This window comes from Phyllostomus hastatus, unplaced genomic scaffold, assembly GCF_019186645.2.
Source record: "Phyllostomus hastatus isolate PE091 unplaced genomic scaffold, TTU_PhHast_1.1 phas_contig_329, whole genome shotgun sequence".
NCBI classification, from domain to species: domain Eukaryota; kingdom Metazoa; phylum Chordata; class Mammalia; order Chiroptera; family Phyllostomidae; genus Phyllostomus; species Phyllostomus hastatus.
Window position 1 is genome coordinate 217,588 of NW_025333854.1, and position 8,587 is coordinate 226,174.

Consider the following 8,587-nt stretch of genomic DNA (forward strand, 5'->3'; position numbering starts at 1 on the left):
TCCTCTGCCACGGGACTCTGAGGCTTGAACACGCTGACACAGGTGTGTGTGGACCGACACCGTCAAAACCGTTCAGTGGTCACGTCGTGTGGCAGGAAACCCCGAGATAAATAAGGAGCATGCCCAGCCGAAGCCTCATGGGAATTGTGATGACCAGGCCCCTGCACCTGTGACCCTCAGAATTTGGGGGGTCTAGTTCTAGGGAAGGAACTCTGGCCATGCAGAAGGAGCCATCGTCTTCCTGTCATCTGCTTTCTTAGCCAGGTCCAGGCTCAAGACACCGTGGCCAGACACCCACCCGCCACTTTGAGGCTGTCCCCACTGAGGTCGGGGAGGGATGGGGTCCCCGAGTCCGCTGGGGGGGACATCTTCAGTCAGAGCGGGAAGAAGCCAGGAGACCCGAGGGGAGCGGGGGGCTGGTCCTTGGGATGTGGGGGGCGTGCGAGGCCTGCAGAAGCTCTGGCACCACAGGCAGGGAGGGGTCGTGTCCCTTGTCCAGCGAAAGAACCAGCCAGAACGCCACCTGCCCAGGGGACCTGAGGGGCTGAGGGCAGAGGGCTGGGCGCACGGGGTGACGCTGCCACCCAGGGGAGTCGGCCGCGTCCCGGGCTGGGGTGTCGGTCCTGGCTCCCCACCCACTCCGTGATCTGGCCCACCACTCGGACCTGCTTCTGAGACGCAGCGAACCGGCAACATTTAGGGCTGTTTGGGGACCACACCACTGCGGCCTGGGAGAGGCCTTGGCACATGAAACCTGTTCAGTAAATATCTGCTTCGACTGAAGGGCCTCCAGCTAGAGCCTGTGCCCAGCCTGGACCGGGGGAAGGAAGCCACCCTGGACTCGGTGGCGAGCTTGGCTTCTGCTCGTCACTTGATCCCTAGAGCTGGCCACACAGCGCGGTCAGGGTGGGGGCCACCCCCAAACCAACGGACAGGCGCCCCCCCCGGCTCTGCGTCTTCCGAACCCAAGCTTCCCTCACTGTGCCTGAGCGAGCAGAGCGAGGCGGGAGCAGGTTGTCCTGCTCCAGGCTGCTTCCTCATTCCGGTTCTCCCCCAGGAGGCGTGAGGCGGTGGCCGGTGTGTGGTCCCGCAGCGCGGCACGGGAGTTGGTCTTCTGAGCGGAGGCGGCGGGTGTTTGCCGGGGGAAACCGACCAGCGCGCAGGTCTGCGGTGGGAAGGCTGGCCCTCCGGCTGCCCGGAGGGAAAGAGGGGGCGGAGGCCGCAGGGACCGCTGGTTCCCCACAGCCCGGTCCGAGCACGTGCAGGGCGCCGGCTCCTCTCCGGGACAAATGGTCTGTGCAGGTGGTCGGTCCGGCACGGGCGTGAGCTCGCAGGGCAGACACTCTGCAAACAGTCCCCTCGGCCCCGTGGCGGCCGACGCAGCTCCTCCCGCGGCGCTGGAAGCGCGTTGGCCCCTTGACCAAAGCCGTGCAGGCGACGGGATCTCACACGGCTCCTCACGAGGCTCTCTCGCAGCCTGCGCACGCGTGTGGCTCCTGAGGCCTCGGTGGCCAGCGGCGAACGTGGACTCCTTTTCTTAAAAACAAAGCTCAAAGACCCCCTTGGTCTTTCAATGGAAATGACAAACAACAGAAGGGGAGAGTGCGCACTCTGCCCTTGGTCTTTCCCCGCAAACCCAGGCCTGGACTGTTTGGAAGGGTGCTCTGCGGCCACTGCTTCCCTGCCCGCCGGCTCCTGGCTCTCCTCGCTCCTTCCGGCGCCGCCTGCAGGCGGCGAGAGCCGAGTTTAGGGTTTACTGGTGACCTCCCCACCCGCCCCTGGTGCTCAGAAGGAGTCTCTCTTGCTTCTGATCTCCGGCGAGGGCTGCTTGTGGGCACAAGCTTGTCTCCAAAGGATCACACCTCGTCCAAGGACGCGACTCTGGAAGGCATTGAGGCTGCCCCGGGGCCCGTGTGGCCAGGCTCCCCACGAAGTCTCAGTTTCGGAGGTGGGAGGGCTCGGGAAGTGCCGCTCAGTTGGAGTTTGCGTGACCTCCTGACGGGGCCGTGACCCTGCCAGCAGGCGGCTGACCCGGACAGGCCGTCGTTCAGAGAACAGGAGCCCAAAACGGCACCTGTTGGTGTGTTCCTCCGCGTCCCAGCTGCCCGGGGTCCGAGTCGCCCTGTCCGAGCGCCGTCACTAGCCGGGCCACGCGGGAGTGGGCGCAGCTGGTTGCGTTTCAGCGTTTTATCTGGAGTTCCGAGAGGCATCTCTCTGAGCAGGATGGAGGTGGGTTTCTGTGAAAGGCGTGTGTGCAGCTCACGTCTGCAGCGCTCCTGGTTCATTTCTTCCTCTGCCTCCTAGCTGCCTGAATTAGCAACCTCCCTTCAGCAAACTGCACGAAGAATAATTAGGAAACTCAAAGAACTTTTGTGTTTTTCATGCCTCACAAATGGTCGGTGTCATGACAACAAAGCTCATCTTTTCTGCAGTAATCATACATTATGCTTCATTCACGCCTGCCAAGGAGCTGATTTCAGGTTTCTGGCTGAAAGTTAATTCTCGGTCTGCAACAAGCTCTAGTCTGGAGGCAAATTCAAAAGTTATTTACTTCCCTATGCTTATCAAAGAAAGGGAATACGGTACAAACAAAAATAAGATTTCCGTATGATCTGTGCATCTGAGTGACTCCGTTATCCGCGCAGGGAAGGAGCTCACTGTGGAACCTGATCTTGTGCTCACACACGCACCTGGCAGGTTTGCTGTCGCAGGCTCCGGAATGCTTGTGCCAGCTCACATTGTTGCACTGTTGCAGGTGTTGTGTGCAAAACAAGCATGTGAGTGCTGTTCTCTTTGTAACTCTGTATTTTAAGGTAAAATGCATGTTTCTGTGCCACCGCTAATTATCAACTAGCACATGGGTGCGTTCTTCCTTTTATTCATTTTTGAAGGAGCTGAGTTTCGGGGTATTGTTCTGCAGCCTTTGCTAACATAGAAGAGTCTTGTTTATGAGCATAAACTGCAACGTGAATAAATATAAGACTCTCAGATCTTCATCTTCTCCAAACTGAGTAATCATTTATTGTTTGTATTAATTGGGGCGCCTATTGTATTAATCTGATGTTCTAGATGAGATATTTGATTTTTTAAAAATCTGTTTGGTGATACTCAGTTTTCTTGTTTTGTATCTGGATGCTTGGATGAATCTTTCTTTCTTAATCCTAGTGAGTCATTAACTTTTCTGGGCTACGTTTAGATGTCATTTGCTTGTTATTAAATCTGTGTAGCATGGGGAGTCCTTCCAGCTCCAGAACTCGTTCCTCAGATTGTGAGGTGGGGTCCTGCTCTAGCTGTGAACGTTGTTTTCATGCCATTTGTTCTCATGTCTTTTTTAGCAAAATTATTTCCATGTGGCATTTTTACTCTATTTATTTTTTCTCTCTGATGTTCTCATGTCTTCATCTTCTCCTCCTGAAACCTCAGTGATTACTTCCAAAACAGTATTTATTTGCAATTCAACTTTCTGCACCATAGACCATTTTTCATTGGTATTTTCAAAATTCAGTAGTGGCTTTTTTTAAAGCTTTACCTTAGTTCTGCCAGCTATCAGCTCCTCTTAATTCCCTGTTTCATTAGTTTCTTTTTTATTGTGTCATATTTTCTTTAATTTTTTAAAGGTGAAGCATGTCTACCTAAAAGCCGACTCCCGGTCCCGGCGTGACCGAGCCCTTGGCCCGGTCCTTCGGCCCGCGTCTGCCCCCTCGCGCGCTGCAGAATCCCGGCCCCTCCGCGGTGGCGGCGGCGGTTTGCTGCTCGCGGCCGCCGGCCGCGCGTTCCTGAACGAGCACAAGTTGGTGGGTCCGCCGGAGGAACCTGAGCTGACTCCTCACGCGCTTCTTCCCGGGCTTCATCAAGGCCTTCTTTCAGAAATTCATCTGGAATCCTGAGTAAAAAGTAAGGAAAACTCTGCGTGACTAGTTCAAAACGAGGGCGTCCGTCGTGGGTGGCGGGTGGAGCCGGGCCAGCGGTCACAAGTGAGCGGTCACAGTGAGCGGTCACAGGTGAGCGGTCCTCGTCTGCACTGTCTGCGCTCTCGGTGCCGCTGCACCGGCCCGGCTTCCATCCGCCGGTCCGTGGGGTTTCTTCCCTTTGCACTTCGCCTTCTGCCCAGTGCCCTCTGCCCTCTGCCCTCTCCCTGCGGGCCTGCCTAGAACGTGGCGCTGAGCCCCAGGAGCACGGCAGGCACCTGGTGAGCCTCAGGACCGGAGCCCTGCACCGAGGGTGGCAGGACGGGGACAAGAGCCGCCCTGCGCGTGCGCGGCTCCGAGGCCGTCTCCCTGCTTCCGTGCGGGGCATCGATCCTCGTTGGGGAAGTCCCCGCCCGGGGCTCAGCTCCAGGAGCAGACCAGCACGGCTCCTGCAACTGCTCCTGCAACTGCTCCTGCAACTGCTCCCGCATCTTTGCCTCTATCGTGCATTCCAGTCTGGCGTCTTGGACAAGAATCGGTAGGAAAAGAGTCAGCACCCTCGGTCTTAGTTGCTGATGCACAGAGCACGTGCATTCTTAGTTGACTCTGGATTAGCATGTTGAAGCTAACACAGCACAGTGGCCGAGTCTGAGGTCTGTGTATTCTGCTAGCTCTGCTTCAAACCCCGGCACGGCCACGATCCGTGGTGTGGCGTGAGACGGGTCGCTCGGCCACCCCTCCCACCACCGCTGCAGAGCCGGGCGTGGCGGGTGCCGTGGACACGCCCACACGTGGCCGCCTGCGCTGAGTGACAGGAACGAGGTGAATGCGAACCGGAGGTTGGGGCCCCGGGTCCGATCAGAGAGCTGCAGAGCCAACAAACCAGAACCAGAACCAGAACCACCACGTAAAAACGGTCCCGTTGCCAATACCATCTGGCGCTGACTTTTTCTTGTTCTTCAGTGTCCTGTACCTCAACCGTAAATAGTCAACTAGCACGAGAACTTCTTCGTCGAGGGTACATCTTTGCCTCTGGAAAATGTGGAGTGTCTGGGAGGAAGTCCTTACAATTTCCAAGTCCCAGCTGTTCAAAAAAGGGCCGATGTCCTCACTAACTTGCCGCAGCAACATTTCAGCTCATTGGGAACTAATGCTGGTTCTCATGCAGTCTCAACCAGCAATTAAAACGTCCATCCACCCAGCTGGTACCTGTCCTGTCGACACCAGCCGACAGCCGGCCTGTCCTCCGATACCCTGAGCTCGTAAAACGCTCTCAGCCCTGACTTTGCTCGAGCGATGCTTCAGGGACTCCTTGAGCTATTTTAGTGCCTCAATTAGGGGTCATCACTGTTGCCCCACCTGAAGTTAACCATCAGTCCGTGTTCACGATAATTACTTAGCCTCATGAAAACTCCAGTTTGAATACACGGTCAACCTTCCTACCCATGGGAATTATTTGCATGTGAAATTATCTTCAAAGTGAAGCATTAGTGTCAAGGAGGTTCCCAGACCTGCCTGGGACTGTCCTGGCCACTGGCTGCAGGAAGCAGCCCGGGGAACACCACCGAAAGTGAGGACAAAGACAACCTGCTCTTTACACTCCTCACTCCCGGAACGCCAGGGGCAGACAGTGGGCGGTTTTAGGGTCACTGGCCGTGGGTGAGGACGGCTCCTTCCCGAGGAGAGCGGATGGTCAGGGCGGCGACAGGGTCTGCCCCGAGCCAAGTAGACTCGGGTTAAATCACCACATTCCGTCCGCACTCGAACTGTTTCACGGTCGCGACTTCCTACCTGCTCCGTCCCACCCCACCTCCAGGTCCCTTGTTCAAACATCCCCGCGTTGGCGTCTGCACTGCTGCCGGCAAACCCTCCGCCTCTCGGCGCTCCGCATCAATCCCATCAACCTTTAATCCAGTCGATAGATTGCTACAGGCCAATGTTTCCTTAGGAAGTCCATTTTATGTAAACATTTAAAAGTCCTCTGTGGCTCTCTGTTTCTGTCACGGGAGTGAGAGGGAGCGAGGAATCAGAGGTGACCGTGAGGGAGGGCTGAGCCACACGGTGGGTGACAGTGTCGCTGTCACAGGGCCCCCAGGAGGGAGCGATGGGCGTGGAGCGGGAGGGGCGAGTGACGCCAGCTAGCGGGGGGACGGGTCCTCAGATCTGAGGCTTGGGAGAGAGAGAGAGAGAGAGAGAGCAGAGCTGGCCGTCAACATCTGGGAGTCGTCACGATACTGAGATTGTAGAACCACAGGACAGATAAAATCGCTCAGGGGAAGTACACAGACTGAAAAGAAAGAGTCTTGGACATGCTACTGATGTTATTAGAGAACTTCCAATATTTGAGGAGCTCACATATGGAAAAAGAATCAGGTTAGCATAACTAGGGCCCGTGGCAAAAACTGTAAGAAATCCAACTTTGTACCATTATTGGGTAGAAGCCAGTCTGTCACTGGTGGGATTTCCCCCCTAACAAGCCTACGCGCCTGGGCTGAAGCAGCTCATCTGTGTTTTGTGGAGACGGCCCCTCCACGGCCAGAGAAGTTTCATCAGGTTCTTCCCAGCGGCTCCCAGCACTCAGGCTTTGGGGCTCAGCACAAGTTCCGGTTTTCTGCCTGGTCCCGGTGCAAGGATTGTGTCTCAGAACACTGAGAAGCGGTGGTGGATGTAAGGTGGTCTCAGTGAATATTATTGATTGCTAGGACTTTAGAAAGCTCTATAAAATTATGTGAGCAAGTGCTTTCTAACCACTCGTGTCTGAGGAGCGCTGGGCGGAGGAGGCGTGGGAGTGGGGTGACCTCGTTAGGAGAAGAGTGGGGGAGGGCAGGCAGTTCAAGGCGAGAGATGAGCCGTTCCCGAGGGGCGGTTTCTGGTGGTCTGCTCTAGAGTGAGGGCTCAGTGAGTGAAGGAACGAGCATTCTTCTTTTTAAAATATTTTTTTAATTTATTGTTAGAGAGAGGGGAAGGGAAGGAGAAATAGAGAGAAACATCAATGTGTGGTTGCCTCTTGAGTGCCTTCTACCAGGGGCTTGGCCCGCAACCCAGGCCTGTGCCCTAGACCGGGAATCGAACTGGCGACCCTTTGGTTCACAGGCCCGCACTCAGTCCACTGAACTACACCAGCCAGGGCGGAACGAGCATTCTGACCCAAGTGCTGGGAGCAGCTGGCGCTGCGTGAAGTGCTGGGGCGGCCTGTGGGCTGCCTGACACGGCATTCAAAGCAAGCAATGGACACACGCGTCCGCACACGCATTTCTGCACTGTGAACGCCTCCCCATCAGAAAGGTGCTGTCAGAGGAGGGTGTCCTGCCTGATGCCCCTTCCAACCACATGCAAGTCAGGGCCCTCGCGCACCCTGATGCTTTAAAGGACGCGGAGAGCACACTTCATGGTTAACGCTGGGACCCTGGCCCTCGGAGCAGAAAGCGTCCCGGGGCTGAGCACTTGGGAGAAGTCCAGTCGACAGCAAATGCATCTTCACCTTCCGTTCCTTCTGGTGCCAAAGCAGACGGTCAGCCCTTCACCAAAACCTTGTTATTCAGAGTGTTCCTCCGGTTGCAGCCATGGCCAGGGCACCGTGCTGCTGGAGGCTTGGATTCCCCGGTTTCTCCCGTGTCTAAAAGGGCCCACTAGACAGAAAGCATCGTTTCCCTGTGCCACGGGTCAGAAACGCTGCAGTGTGGCTGCCTTCTTCCCCACCGCTGCTTACTCGGAGACTTGGAGACGCCCACGAAAGCATGCACTGGTGCTGTCCACCCTTCAGTGCAGAAATAGTTCGAGGAACGGGGTCCTTCCACAGGCCTGGCAGCCATGTCCGGGCTCAGCTAGGAGCTTGTTTGGAAGGCCCAGGACAATTTGCAGACTCATTCAAAAGAATTGAAATTCGTTTCGTATGTCCCAGTATTTTACACTCTGTCTACAGCTGCCAAAAACGATCTCCTCGTGACACGGAGCTAAACTGGGCTAACTCCAAATTCACCAGTCAACGGTGGTTGCATTTCAGTCGTGTAGAGCAGAGATTCTCGCCAGCATGCCACAAGGAGCCGTGGGACACACAGTGCCTGGCTAGGGAGGGAGTCAGGGGCACGGACCTCTTTTCCCTCAGACTGGCCAACGAAAAAACAACAACAGCCAACGCAACAATAGCTGTCAGAGTGGATGAAGCAAAATTATACCTATTTCTTGTCAGATCAGCCAAGTAGATATTTTTTGGTGAACCGCAGAGTTTTAGTCATTGGTTTTCGTGTGCCGGGAGATGAGAAAGGTGGGCATCGCTGCTTCAGAGGGAGACATGTCGTCTTTCCAGAAAACAAGGCGCCTACTGCCAGCCGCTCTGTCCTGCAGGCGTGTGTCACGGGCGGGACGCAGGTTCCCTGCGGGGGCGCGGGGGCCACTGGCACTGTGGACCCTCCCACGAGCAAACCACATCTGGGTGGGCTCCTGCCGCTCCACAGGGTGTCTGCACTGCAGGTGACAGGCCGGGCTGTCGGGGGACTTTTGTTACAAATCAATTCCCGAGGACAATGGGACGCTCAGGAGCACTGGCTTGGCCCCAAGGAGGCCCTGAAAACTCTTCCCACGCCCTTTCCCTGGACCCCCCGGGACACAGGAGGTCCCACCGGCCTCGCCCACTGCCGCGCTGTTCGAGCAGTGACAGCAGCTGGCACTCAGCAGCTCCC